General features: G+C 35.2%; 1 pseudogene; it reads right to left on the bottom strand.

Annotated features, from left to right (window-relative positions):
• Positions 1–2659: 2659 nt before the first annotated feature.
• Positions 2660–3871, bottom strand: LOC115630735 (annotated as a pseudogene).
• Positions 3872–16033: the final 12162 nt, after the last annotated feature.

Here is a 16033-nt window from a genome sequence, read left to right as displayed (position 1 = left end):
ACATGCCATTGCACTGGAAAAAATGATGGAGTGGCACATATATTAACTTCCATAAATATACTTGTATATACAGCTTAATGTCGAAACTTTTGATCGTAAAGCAAGGTTATCTTCAAGTCTTATTTTAATTCATTTACTAGGAAGCTTTTCCCATTATCTTTCTCTTAAAAAATAAACACATATTTGTAACTAGGTCATCAGCATTGGCAGAAAGAAAAATAGGAAAATAGGTATAGGAAAATATATATAATTAATAATACTATGTCGACATTGCTATTTCAAAATGGCAAGCTAATTATTTAATTCAACATGTTTTTTATTATTTTGCTTATTTAAATAAATGTATTTATTATAATTTGGCTTATGCATGTATGCTTAATTTAAATTTTTTTTGCGAATAGATGGTTGTTTAGCTATGTGCCAAATAGGTAATACATAGAGTGCTAATTTCACAATGGCACAATTTCTATAATCATTTTTATTTTTGTCTGATAATATTTTTTCTTTTTTGCTTACATATGTAATTGCTTAGGCGTTTAATGAGCACATTATATAAGTTTTAGTTTTGAATGATGAGAAAAATTATGTACAAAAATCCAAAATTGATATTTATTACTTTAAAAATGTAAATATTGAGCGCTTACTATTTTTCATCCCAAAGGCACTTACTTTCACATTTATTTCATTCAAGTGCAAAGCCTATAAATAAAGTCGAGTAACTTTTTCGAGCAGTGTAAGTAAAACATGCAAAGCTGAAGCCACGAAAAACAATTGAAAATTAAATATGCGCATATGTTTGTGCAAATTCCAAACAACTTGAAAAACAAGACAACAAAAACAAAGATAAAGCAAGAAAAAAATAGGAGAGGTTGGGAAAGCTGCAGTTAAAGCAGCACCACCGGCACCACCACAAGAACGACCAGGGAGCCCGAGTGATTGCAAACAGTGTAAAATACAGCGCGTGAAACTAAAACCAACGAACAAGGCGGCGTGCAATGCAAATGGAGCGGTCGGTGGTTGGTGGGCTGAAGCCGGAAACGGAAGTCCCAGGCAAAACTGTGCAAGACAAGGCGCTCAAGTTCAGTCAAGTAGCAAGTGGCATAGCCGGTCGGGCGAAGTGCAGCTAATGCTGCCGGGTCTCGTTCACTCTGGCGCTGATGCAGCAGCAGCCAAAGCCTCAAGCATGCTTGAGATGCAAAGTAAATGCAAAACCACAGCAAATTATGTAGAGTGCCAGAAGAAGGGCAGACGCGGCGGGTGAACAAAATGTCGGGGTGGCATTAGGTCGACTGAGGTGGGCGGGAGTTTTGGCAGTGTTGCCTACAAATACATTCTAGCATAAAAAACTATTTAACTAGTTTTAACAAAAAATAACACCAAAAATCATTATCGGGCCTGTGTTCCTACTTTCCGAAACTTTCTTACATTAATGGCCAAACATCTCCATAATATTCGTAGAATAGGAATGAAATATTTATAATGAAATGAAAAACATGCATTTAATCTGGACTTTTCGTTTTGGCCGCATATGGAGAACATAACAAAATTATTTAGTACAAATAAATAAATTATCAAAAAGGAAGACTCCTCCTTAACTTTTCAATTCTTTGTAGACCAACAAGGAATAATTTTCCATTTATCTTGTTTAGATGTACAACTGATTACGGTTCTATAATTCTTTATACTATAATGATCCTTATTAATTCTATCAAAGCTGCCCTTTATACTTATTTTCGGGGAAATCTATGACTACTTACTGAAGTGATATATCTTGCTGGACTCTCAATTAAATTTTCACCCAATGGGTTGGAGCTTTTCCTTTTTCTATTTCTCTTTATGCTTAATTTTCATTCTCTTCTTTCTATTTTTGTTTAGTTTGTTAGGTCTATTATGTCTCTGACCACATATGGCTGAGAATCGGGGCAAAGCTGACCAAATGACAAAAAAAATTCCCCTAAATTGTTTGAGGCATTTATAGACGTTATTGTATATTAGTTATTGTATTATAGCTTTTGTAAAATGTATTGACTACATTTAAAAAAAATATATATATATACTAATATACTAATACTAATATTTGTAAGTGCAAATAAAAATGGCTACAATAATTTAAAATCACATTTGACATTTTCATAAATAATAAATAAATAATCTTAAATAATCAGTCTACAACCGCCTACATAAAATTAATGTGGAATTAATATGATTTATTCGATATAATTATTACCTATTGAAAATAATTATGCTGTAATGAATACGTAAAGTCCCTAAACTTGCTGCCGAATGATCAAAAGTTGGCAACACTGATTGGTTTCTTGGTTGTGTGGCTGTTGGCTTGACAGTCACGCCTGGAAGGCTGTGTGCGGAAATGGCTTCTTGTGATGCTGATGCCGCCTCTACTGCTGCCAGTGGCTGATAATGCCGCAGCAACAGCTCAAGTGATTTTGCAGAGCCTTGAGCAGGTGTCTGTTTAACCATTGTGCTTAGATGCAGGCAATTTGTTTTTCATACGCTCACCGCGCTTTTATAATAAACTACAGAGCATAAGTACAACAGCAAAGCACATTTATTAAGCAGGCCTTCTAAAATGCATGAAATAGCAGTATTATCTTGAGAATTGGCTCTCTGCTGCCATTCAGACCAGCTGTTTGGATCCGACTCAAAGCTCATCGTGATTCAGAAGTGTGTAGCGATGCCTGGACGGTCCCAATTTTTGGAATGTTGACTTCGGGGCATTGACTAGATGCATCGGTATAGTTGGCCTATGGCCAAAATTTCCATGAGGCTTGTTGCCTAAATTAAGTTTACTGAAATCCTGTAGAAACTGTTTTAGTTTTCCCGGCACATACATGTCCCTGTAGTGGCTAAATGGATGCATATACTTTAGCGAATCGATGGCAATTAGCGGCAAGTCATTGGCGGTTTTGTTCATATGTCGCACCGAATGTTCAAACTTAATGCCGTCGACAGTTACAAAACTGAACTGACCCCGGAGCTCCATCAGCTGCATTTCCACAATGGACTTGAAGTCCTTTACAGTGCTGATGTCGCTGCTGTGATGAAAGAGCAGAAGCAGCGGTAGTCCCTCCTCGATGAGCTCCTCCACATTATCGAAGTCCACTTCGCGAACCAGGGGCACACAATTTTGCAGCAGCCAGTCCTCTAATCGCTGCTTATCGTGTATGGCGCCCGGATAGAGCTCCTCATTGCCATGTCGACGCTCCATATCAGGTCGAAACACAATAGCCGGTAGTTTATTTGTATTTTTCACCTGATCCGGTTCGGCTTGCAAATTCAAATAGAAATCACAATCGTTTTTGAAGCGCTCCGCCAGCTGACGATAGACTGGTAAACTGGAATCACGAGGCGACTCAAAGAAGCCAATAATGGCGCGACGCTTCGGATCGATGCCGTTCAATTGTTCCATATTATTAAACCTTTTTATAGCAGATTTCAGTTGCTTCCGCACAAACGCCACTAGAGCGGGTGTGGTACGTTGTCCGCGGTATTCCTTACGCAATGGGGCGCCTTGATGGAACAGCTTGAGTGTCGGAAACTTTTTGATCTTATAGCGACTCGCCAGCTCCACTTCCCGCACACAATCCACGCGTCCCAGCTTCACTTTCTGAGGGAACTCCTTGGCCAGTTGGGCCGCAGCACTTGCAAAGAGCGGCTCCAGCAAGGCGCTGAAACGACACCAGTCCGCATAAAAATTGAGAAAGACCACCTGATGACCAAGCAGTGTTTCATTTATGTTGTTCAGTGTAACCTGTGTCACCAGCTCCTTGATCGCGACAGTCTCATTGGCATCGGCAGCGTAAGCTCGTGATGATAGCAGTAAAGGTAATACGAGGAGGGTATAGAGAAACATTTCCTACAATGAAATTTTGCCTCGATTAGAACTAACAATTATAGACTTGCCAACTGACGCTTTAGCCCCAAAACTTAAACTCCCATATCACTGCGAACAAAGTCTAATGAAAGCAAACAAATACCCAAAACCAACGGTGACAAAATGCAGGGGCTGCACTCAAAGTAGCTAAGCAAATATTTGTTGTGACAGCAACATCAAAAGACAGTGGGACAAAGCACTGAAATACTTACTATTTTCAACATTTTGCATCCTTTATAGATAAATCTGGCATTCAGAGCAGAATGTATTGTCTCCCCATATTATAAGCATTTCGGTCTTGGTGACAATGACATCTAAAGAATATTAAGCTTAAGACTTTAGTTATTTTTAGTAAATTTACAAGGTTTTGGTGGCAAAGTATTTAACGTATTTTCGATCCACTGTGCAGGATACAAATCCCCTAGGTATGTAGTTTGAGACTGCACGCTGCCTGGCAACCAACATCATCATCCACATCGCCACCGTCTACATTTCAAAAGGACCTCAACATGACGGAAACGGAAACAACAACTTGCCCGTTCTCCAAACAGTCTGATTGTTTGATCCCCTTACCTTGGCAGGCAAGGCCCGGCTGACTCGGTACTGGCATTTTAATGACATTTTGCGCCCATTTGAGCTTCCGTCGTCTGCACTTTGCGTTGTCGATTTTTGCAATAATTTACTTAAGAAATGTCTAAATATGTTTTGTCAGCCCACCATCAAACTCTCTCAACTTTATTGCCAATGTTTTCTCTTGTTTCTGTTCGCTTAGACCAACAATTGTTTATTGCATTCCATCTATTGCGTCTGGTGATAACATTTTGCAAGAATCCATGCGACAATATCCAATAAATCTTTGGCTAGTCTGGGATGTAAGGGCTTGTGGCTTGACCTTCACAGCTTTTTTGTCCTTTTGGCATGGGCTTGTTTGTTTTGCCTGGTTGCTGGCGCTTTTGTCTACCACATTTTCAAAAGGGTTTAATTGTCCTTTTTGTTTGTCTGTTGATATAGGTAGAGCCTGTGCCTGTGCTGTCTATGATTTTGGGCAACGAACGTGTTAATTAACTTGTATAAATCAGCAGCTGATAGACTCAATTGTATTTTGTTTGATAAAATGATGAGTGGATAAGAATGTAATAAAATGTTCAGTGCGTGGGGAAACCAGAAATAAATTTATATTTAACGATTCTTAAAGCTGTAATTTTTTGTATTTTATCGGTATATGTATTGAATTGGGCACAATTTTTTCACTTTCAAGTTAAATCAAATAATATAAAAGTCAAACATCAAACCTCAACTCCGTCCAATAATGCGCACAATTTATTTAATTTATTCGAACTTGATCTCTATTTTAATTAATTTTGGTTCAAAAAAACAAATTTAAATAAAGAGTGTCGAGTTTCTTATATTTTGTGGTGTCAGAACCCATATTTTCATATAAGAAAGTAAAACGGAAAATATTTGAACCCCTTAGGCCCAGTAACAGTTTTTTAAAATACTATAATTAGTCGATGATTAGCAAAGTAATTGTCTCTAAGTAAGCAGGTGATATTTGTCAAGCCCGAAGCTCATAACTCCCGTGGTTAGATTTCGATTGCATTTTCCATGCGTCTGTGTCGTCGTCGCTGGCAGCAAATGCCTTTTGATGATAAATGCGTTGAATGCCGAACGATTTGTTACGCATACTTTGCACGAAATTTATGCGACTTGGTAATGCAATTCATAAGCGAAAATGCAAGCAATGCAGCGTTGCAATTTATTGTGCGCAGGGTTGTCAATGCGCGACAAATAAATGACTGCAATGGGCGCACAGTGTTGCGCAAAGTTTTTCTTGTCAGACCCTTTAAGAAACATAGTACAAGTAGCATGTGGTTATCATTCAGTTCTAGAACATAATAAATCAAGAAATTGTATTAAATGTATTAAAGGAAGGTATTAAAGGATTTTAGGTTAATGCGGAAAACTGTTTTATTTAAAAAGCATTGTATTTTTAATTTCAGTGGTAAGCTGCGATTCGAATAAAGCAGTATTGTTGGTAGTCGGTTCAGCGCATTTTAATTAGGAAAGTACGAAAGGAATCCATGTGCCATATTACAGATCTAGTGCATTATTCGTTTTTGCGAACAAAATCTAATGATACTTTAATAATACAACCCTCTTATAAGGATAAAGCAATTGCAAGCTAATGTGCAAGCGTAATACCGAGTAACGATTTACAAGAGAGACTTTTGGAAAACTGTTATTCTTATTAATATTTCATAAAATGTTAATCTATGTACTTGTATGTATATATTTTAGCTACGCTTCGATTTATTAGCAGTACAATCTACATCGATGGAAAAATATAGTATAACACATAAACTAGTATCAAATTATAGAAATTAATTGATTCAGTTAGCTTAAGTAATTATAATTATCATTTTGTGTAGTGAAGCTTTGGTTCGTTGCGCTGTCAGAAATGTTAGTGTATCATAATGTGAGCATAGTCGAGAACAACATTACTGCTTTGCGCACATAGTATTGTAGCTGCGGTGGGGCAAAATATTGCTTCTAAGTTGATGACAAACTATTTTATATGTTAATGAGAATTTGTCATTGGAAATGAAATGTTTGAAATGTAGGTTAGCATTCCTCATAAATGTAAGAGAATTTCCGAAGCTACCTTTTGGCCCACCCGAGGTAATAAAAGTTTGAACACACCCCACTCTTGTCGACAAGTTTAATTATTCTGTTCCGCCTCTGTCCTCGGTTCTTCTATACTTTAATTTTGCAAGCCCCTTGCGCTTCAACTTGTTTGCTCAGTCATTTAGTTAGTCAGCTTGTCATTCTGTCAATGTTGACGAAGTTGTCGCTGCTAAACGCGTCACTTGGCATTTTTGTGTGCGCCGCACAGCAAGCGCATTAAAACAATTTTGTTAATTAAGTAGGAAAAATTGTTAGTTTATTTACTCATCAACTTTGCCAGTCGCAACACCAACACCCCACTGTTTACTCCTTTTACTGTGAGTTTGTTTTTGTTCCTTTTTTTCATTTCTGCCTAGCTTGGCAACTTTGAAGTTTGCTTTGTGTGTGCGAGCTCTAAAATTCTCAAGTGCACAATTAATTAGTAAAGTTGGCAGTGCACTGCACATTTCTTCGCTTTGGAATTTATGGCTCGTTTTGATTAGAGTTGAGAAGTATTGCAAGTTTTTGCAGCATAAGTGAAAATCAACAGAAAATAATCGAGCTTCTGACTTTTACTGGTTGCGCAAGTTCTACAAAGGATATATAAAATTTATTGGATATTGCATAAGTAATGACATTAGCATGAGCTTGCAAGCCCTTCAACTATGTACATATGTATGTATTACAATCATTCAGTTGTTGATCTAACTCGAAAATTCCTTTTAAATATTCTTTGCAACTAAAGTTGATTGTGCTACTCGAACGGAAACATTTTTTTAAAAGCAATTTTGGCAAAAAGTAGATGTGTTGGGAAGCCATCGTTTTCTGAAAAGGTAACTTGCCATCGAGTAGAACAAGAATATATATATATGAATATAATATATACATAAGTGGCTAAAAATTTCAACGAATATTATAAAAATAAAACAGAAACACAATTGTGCAGAAGAGGGATGAACCTTAGATTTCCAGCAATTTAGATGATGTATATATATATATATATATATATATATATATATATATATATATATATATATATATATATATATATATATATATATATATACATAAACTAGCAGGTCTTGCCCGTCTTTGCTGGGCTAAGTAAAATGTGCTTATAATTAAAAGTTTATTTACTATATGATATTCTTCTTTCGACGCTGTCTAAAATTTTTTAAAGAGTTCATTTTCCGAAAAGGAAATATAGTACAATAAGTACTACTTGTATGTATGGTTATACGTGCATACATACATACATACATACAAAGACGAAGACGAATTTACATACATGCATAGATGTGTACATGTACATAGATGTGTACAAATGTATGTGTGTACATTCACACATTAGTGTCTCACATTTTGCTTTGGCTATTTCAATCGTTTGCACGCAACTACATGAACAGCGGCTTGTATGTGTGTGTGTGTGGGTGTGTGTGTGTGTGTGTATGTATAATTAGTTGTCCTCAACTGTTTGATATTTGTATTGTTTGTTCTGCCTGCATTTTTAAAATGCATATTTTGAAAATCCTTGAACGCAAAGTTGTAGATTTAGTTACGTAGATTACAGTCCCCAAATTTGAAATCGATCGGAAAAAATTTATAACACAAACTTTTCATTTGAAAAGGTGAATAAATATTAAAACCCCCAATAATTCAAGCTCCACCACGAATTTTCGAAAATCCGAGTATGCAGTTTTGTTTGTATTCTTTTGTATATTATGAAAATCAAATTTAAAGTTGATTGGTGGTAATCTGAAGATTTTTCAAACAAACTTTGGAGCTCGTTTTCTCCCCTTTGGAGCTTGAATTTTCCAAAATCCTGGGAGTATACAAACTAAGTGTGAAGTTAATCAGATGTAAATTGTAGATTTTTCATACAAACTAGTAAAATGTTTTAAATGCTTTATTTTCATGAAGAAGAATTGAGAAAATTGTTGAATGCTACATAACATATTTCATGTAAATTGACTGTGTATTATAAAGACATATTTAATTATATTTTAAGCAGAACAACTAAAATAGAGGTTAACAGAAGGTTTACCAGAAGCTTTCTGTTAACCAACATTACATTAACAGTTGATGTAATTGTAGTGACCCACTCGCGCACCTATCGGGCATCGCTGGAACTACAGACCGATGTCACTAACGATGCTAGCCGTTACTACGAATGTAGGCTACGGAGTATCTTTAATTCTGCCTGGCTGGCATGCGTGGAAACTACGTGTTACCATATTTGTTGTAATATATATGTTTAATAAAAGAACTAAAGGAACTAAGTGCATATTATTGAACGCAATTATAAATTACAAAGCGCCCTCTATTGCCTACATTAATAACTTTTTTACAGCGCAAGGCTCTGCTACTTTTACTTTGTATGAAAATCAACAAAACGCATATAAACGATAAAAATATGCATACAGCCGTAGCAAAAGATGCAAAAAAATACAGACTTCACGGTTTATTAATTTTCAAGTGTGCAATTAGCTATGATATGTATGTGTAAATAGTTATAATACACAGACAAGACTTGTTTAATGCATTTGCTTTAAATCGACGGAGTTCTCTTCGTTCCATTTAAAAAGTATAACATATAGTATTCTTTGTGCTTTATAAATCAGTACCTGACTTCATTTTAATCTAAACGGCTAAGGCAGAAGATCGTGCAGACTATTGCCCAATTAAGTCGCATTTGTTAAACACTTAACGGTTTCAATGGCGAGACCAAACAAGTGCTAATTTCATGGGCATTGGTTGCATTGCGCTCCATTTAAACCAATGCACCAAAGTCTTAATACCACTGCCTCGTCCTCCCATCTCATTTAACTGGACAATCTAGTTCAATATCATTACCATATTATTTACACATGTTGTTGGAAAAAACTTATGTAATTGAAAAGAGAGCGCAAGTGAAACACTATAATCAGCGACTTGCATCAGATGAGTGCACAATGCAAACAAACAATAACAAATGCAACAACGACAACGCCAGCCAAGTGGAAATGTGCAACAGATTGGCTGAATTGTGCCGCAAAAACAACAAATAAACTACAAGATGTGCCTCAGTGTCGTTTTGCTATTTACAACAATTTCATTTCCATTTCTTGTGCCTCATACTATTAATGCCGTTTTATACTCTTCTCATATACTATACATACATATTTCCATATTGGTTTTTGGATATATCGTCCCTTTTAAGTATCAAGATGTTCTCACATATATTTATATTTCAAAAGATACACCCTTCAATATTATATATATTATGTCCAACAAAAAAAACAGATAATTTAACAACTTGTTAAATTTCTTTATTAGTAGCTTAAAAGAAAAATAAAAAGAATACCACAAATATTTTATTTTGAAATCAATTTATTACTTATTTTCTTCCCAAATTAAAAATTGCATTTCAATGTTTAAGCGTATATCTTATTTACAACAAGATCATCCAAAAATGTTCAACACCTGTCTCGTACAGTTTACCGCAAGAGCATATAACATTCAACTGGCCGTTCGTTTTTACTACCTAATTTTAAATCAAACTACCATATAAGCATGAGTATTTTACCAAACCACAGCCACTCTGACATAGCCTCGTATTGTTGTTTTGAGGTGTGTTTGTGTTAGTTATGGGCCATAAAGTTGTGCTTATTACATTCAATTCAGAGCCATATTGAGCATGATGTTTACTTTGTACTTGGAAAATTTTACGGCAATGTGTAACAAGTAGAAAAACGCTTGCCTGTCTACAGGCAATGAAAAACAATTTTTATGTCAACTCAGTTTGGCTAAAGGGTGTATAAGGTATATTTTTTCTACGTCCAAATTAATTGCTACCGTGTTAGCTTCAAGCCGAAAACAACCCAAACACAATAAAATGGCAATGTAGACCTTTGCTTAAGGTCTTCAGCTCAAGCAGCAGGTGGCTTGAGCCACGGGCTGGGGTGCCGAAAAATTGCTTTCTCTGAATGCAGTCATCACTGCTGCTGGCGAACTTTAGTGCGGTTTATTAACCCACGAAAGAATTGTATCACGGAATATCTATGTTCCTGATTTTCTGTCAAGTAATTATTACTGAGTAATTATTTAGAGTGATCCAAGTTTTAGGCCTGAAATAAAGCCGAAGAGCCAAACCACACCATATTTTATAAGTTGTTCAGAACATTTTAGAGCATTTGCAATAATTTTCAATTTCAGTTTATTTATGATTAAAGTATAATTTATATAAAATTTATTATGTACTTCATATTACACGCTTTGAGCATTGTTACTTATTAATAGCAATTTGTGAAAATTTGTGGCATGGGATTCATACTAAATTTAAAATTAAAAAACTACAGGACTACAGAAAATGAATTTGGATATTCCAATTATTAGTAAAAATAAGTAAAGCTATGAACTATGACATAAAATTTGATATCCTGCTTAGCAACAACATATTAATTTTATTGCCATTTATTTCAAACTTTCTTTAAATGCATGTTGCTGATGCCTTAAAATAATTTTACCATTCCATTGACCAGTTTCTCACTCCATTGTGAAAGTTTTTGCGTACAGATTGCAAACTCTCAATGGATGCGTCAACGGGTTAATTTATTGTGTATTTATATGAAAATGCTTTTAAACTATGTATGCTGACAGTTCATATAGCTGATGCGCCACCAGGTGTCCATTCTGGCTTGCCGCATGTTGCAATATCCAAACACCAATACAAAGCCATATGTTAAATTTTTGGCAAACTTGTGGCAATCTCGGCAGCCGGCACGAAATGAGGTTTCGGTTACACGCAGCGCACACAGAGGCACAGTCAGACGCAGACTGAGACATTGAGGAAAACTGCTAAAGCAATGTCACCCAGACCATTCGTGAGCGCCTAGTTGTCGTTGGTTCGAAGTAGTTGTCTAAGTCAGCTACTTACTGCGCCACAACTCCACAACCTGTGCATTCATTCAATTAGGTGCGTTCCATACGGTGGCTGTGTCTTATCGCGCATGCGCGCCAGTTTCGCTTTCAAATGCAAAACCAATTGTGAGCTGTGCAAAATGTCCAAATATTCAGACGGCGCTGTAGCTCTGATCTTATGGAGCTTACTTTCGCTGGGTCAGCAAGCGAAAGGTTGTACGACTGGCAAATGTGTGGCTCATTGCAGATTGTTGCTCATTTATGTATGTTGTGCTTTGTATTGCAGCCAATGTTCACTTAGAAACGTTGCAATTCTTTGTGCGCAACGGCAACTTTAATTTAAACCCATTAAACTGTCATTTATTGCTGTTGGATACGTGCCCTCGAAACTACATACACTTCGAGCTGTTTACCAGGTAAGCGAAGATATTCGCGTGCGTGATCAGAATCTTTGTGAAATTGTGTTCAAATTTTTAATCGATAAAGCGTGGGAATCGAAAGTGTTAATTAAATTTCACAATTCACTGCCCTGCTGAGCAATAATTGTTTTCATAAAAAGTACATTTCAGCTATTGACTTCTTTCTAAGAAAGAAATTTTTAGTTTAGTTAGTTATCAGATAGCTTTTGAAATGTTTATGGCCAGAATGTACACTGATGACAATAAAGAACCCATGTTGTTCCCTCTTTGGCATACTCAAATAGTACTTTCCTTTTCGCCCAATTAAATTGGTTGCTTAACGATTTTTTTACATTTTGAACAAATTAGTTCAACCAATGACCCTCCATTTTCACTTGAGCAATAGAAAAACAATTGTTAGATACGTGTTGATTGTTTCCATCCCATAACCTTATAATAACATTTATAAATGTTACAACACTAATAAAAATACACATAATTTTCGTGAATTGTTGCCAAAATTGAAATGTTGCTTAAATGTAAATACTCAGTAGGTTTTTCTTTTTTATCTATTTTTATTTCAGCTGAGGCTTGCCTTTATATATACATATATACAAGCATTCATGTAAATCTGTGTAGCGCCATCTTGTCTTTTCATACTTGAATACTCATTTCAAATCGAGTTTCGGACCCACATTCACTAAACATTTTTGTTGTTGTCTAGCCTAGATTTCCTACCAACAACAGCAGCTAGGCAACATTCCTTTTTAGCTTACTTTACAGCGCTATCGTTAGATTTGTACAAATTTGTCGCAAGATACTGAATTTTCACTATTCCGTCGCGTCCTCGCTATGAATAAATCATTGGACCAACAATGAGGCCAATGTAAAGACTGACAGCAATTTATTCCGCTGTGAGCATGAAAGAGGTACCAAGCAGAAACTGAAACTATAGTATAACTGAAACTTCGGGGCTGAGATCTTGCCAGGGGACTGCCGATAAGATTCTGCAAGCAAAGTGCTGCGCAAATCCCATTAAAGTGCAAAACGTTTTAAAATCGCTTTAACCAAGGGTGCGGGCAAGGTTTGCAAATAAAGTGTAACATTACGACACAAACAAAATCAGTTTAAAAATAACAGCTACTAAATAAGCAGAAACAAAGTCAAAGCAATCAATTAATTACCTTTGGTGGGTTTGAAACGAATGACTTAGACAACAAGCTGGTTTTAAATAATAAAAGTTTTAGTTTTTGGCAATTACATTTCAAAAAAAAAATCTCAACTTTGGGTAATAGGTATAATTAGTGTAGCAAACAGATGGGATAGTACGTAAATGATTTATTATTTACATTTTTTGTAAGTTTTGGTGTAGTGGGAAACATTACTTATAATATTATATATAAAGTCTTCTTTACTTTGATGTACATTTGTGTTTTCTCTACCTCTTGTCAAATAAATGTAAAAAGTGAAAAAGACATGTTTAAAATTTAAACTCAAATGAACGTTGTTAGATTGATTTGTAAATGACTGCATTTTTATATATTTGGCTCTCCCTTTCATCAAGAAATATTTCCGCCCTATGAACTTCAATCCAACATTGAAGAGATCTTTATAATCCCTCTAAATGTATAAATGTATAGTTTAGTTGATTCTATACAAGTAAATACGAATGGAATCATATACTAAAGGCTGGTTTTTCATTCTCATCATAGCTTTATGAGCAATTATAGTATATAATAGAGTTTATACAAACGTACGGACATGTAGATGTTCCGACAAGTTTGGATCTGCCCCCTTTTATTAATCAAGTTAACTATACATAGATGAATTGTCCACGATCTTTATTGAAAATCCAAATATAACAATTCACCTCTGGGCAACATGATGTAAATGCGAATTGTGGTGAATGCTAAACCCGTAGAGGATCAAAACTGTAACACTGTAATGTTTACATAACCCGAACTTCCAAGCAAAGCAAACAAATAAAAAAACAAGAAAAACCGCAAAATAATAGCTAAAAGGTATCTCACAACGATTGACGGCAACGACATTGAATGCCAAGTCAAAGAAAATGAAAACCGAAACCGAAATACAAATACAAATACAAATGCTGCAAATAACAAAATATAAACAACAATCAAAATTCAAATCAAAAACAAAATCAGTGCAGCGTGCGATGCGGCCATTGCGTGTGTGCGGCATTTTCTTATGAATTTTCCTTACCAACTAAAAGTCATTCACGTCGACGTTGGCGTTGAAAATTCAAGGCAACTGTTGCCAGCAGAGGCAGCGAAATTCTTTGGTTAACAACTCTGCCTGCATTTCTTTTTTTTTTGTTTTTTTTTTTTTTTTTACTGCTCTGCACCAGCCGTGGCGGTCGAGTTTTTCGCGCAGCGCGCATTTCAACCGCGTCGCGCAAATGTGAAAGACGTCTTCGTCGGCTTTTGCAGTGGCTTTCGCGCTTTCGGCCGGAAAGGATCTAAATAGCCGCGTCAAAATTTAATGCGACATGTGGTCGAGTGAAATGTGGATTATAAGTTTTAAAAAAACGTCTACCTAAGTGAAATTTTTCAATTGAAGTGATCTGAAAAAAGTTAATTAAATGCAGCAAAGACTTTCTAAACAAGTAGAGAAGCTAAAGTCGGGTATCCCGACTTTGAAATACTCTGTACATATGTGCAGTATGATTATGCGTATCTATGCGTGTATGTGTGTGTTTGTGTGTATCTGTGTGCCTGTGCAAAGCAGTAACAACAACATATGTGGCTATAACTTCCTGTATTTGCCGAATCTCAATGAAAAATTCGAAGAATTAAGGGAGGTATGGATTGCGAGGGAGAGGGGGGAAGGAGGGAAATTCCAAAATACACATTTTCTGCGTATTCACATAATAAAATTTGGTGTCCCTAGGTCTTATAGTCTCCGAGATATAGGCGATTATACGAATGAAAAATCGGGAAAACCCCCATAGCGGGGAAGTGGGGGGGAAATCAAAAAAATAAAACAAACTCGTATAGCGTACACATCTAAGGCATCTTTGTGCAAATCTCTTATAGTCTCTGAGATCCAGGTTTTCATACGAACGGACACACGGACAGACAGACAGGGCTAGATCGACTCGTCTCGTCATGCTGATCAAGAATATATATACTTTGTGGGGTCTGCCACGCCTCATTCTGCCTGTTACATTTTTCAGCTCCCACACACATAATATACTCTTGAACATTTCATGTACAGAGTATAAAGACTATTTTTTAAAACTTACCCATGACTTTTGCTGCAGTCTGGGAAACTTGAAAAAAATTTATGAATAAATCAAAAGGTGAAAGCATTATTAAAAGTGTAATATCACTATCACTCTGAGTAAAGAAAATTATCAAAACATAATAAAACATTTAAAATTTGAAATACATCATGAATTAATTAAGAACAAGGAACGAAAGGAACGAAACTTAACAGCAAAAATAATTATATAATATAATAAAATACGAAAAATAGAAGATGTATTAAAATAATTTCCCAAATCTTCGCAAGAACGATTAAGCAACAAAATTAATTTAAAATATAAGAATAATATATAAAAAATAATTATTCCTTCAAACAACAAACCAAACATACATATATTACAAAATTATAACCCAATTTTCAAATCAAACAAAATAAAACGATTAAATACGTAATACATAACAACTGAAAAGCAAGAATAAAACAAATATAAATTAGCATTATTACCAATGTTTAAAATCTGATCAAAAGAAATGCGTAAGCAGAAACAGAAAATGCAAGAAATAAAAAGCAAATTATGTATAGTACATACCACCTAGAAATATGTGATGGAAAATGTACAATGTCTCTCTCCTTTTAAATTAATATCAATATTGATATTACTATAGAATATAATAAAAAATAATACAAATAAATAACAAAATATACCAATAGCATAGACATGTAATAAATGGCAATGCCTAAATAGAAATATATTTCAATAAAAAAAAATTTTAAAAAAAAAAAATATATATATATAAATGTGTTGAGAGCTGCAATGAAAATTATGGCGACTGTGCTAAAAGATAATAATTGTTGCAAAACATATATTTTTAAATCTGTTCTATGACACGTACTGTACATGCATGCTTGAAAAACTAAATATATTCAGCAATTTCGTGTAAACTCAACAACA

The sequence above is a fragment of the Scaptodrosophila lebanonensis genome, unplaced genomic scaffold (genome assembly GCF_003285725.1).
Source record: "Scaptodrosophila lebanonensis strain 11010-0011.00,11010-0021.00 unplaced genomic scaffold, SlebRS2 tig00001410-arrow-pilon, whole genome shotgun sequence".
NCBI classification, from domain to species: Eukaryota; Metazoa; Arthropoda; class Insecta; order Diptera; family Drosophilidae; genus Scaptodrosophila; species Scaptodrosophila lebanonensis.
This window is presented reverse-complemented; position numbering and strand designations above follow the sequence as displayed.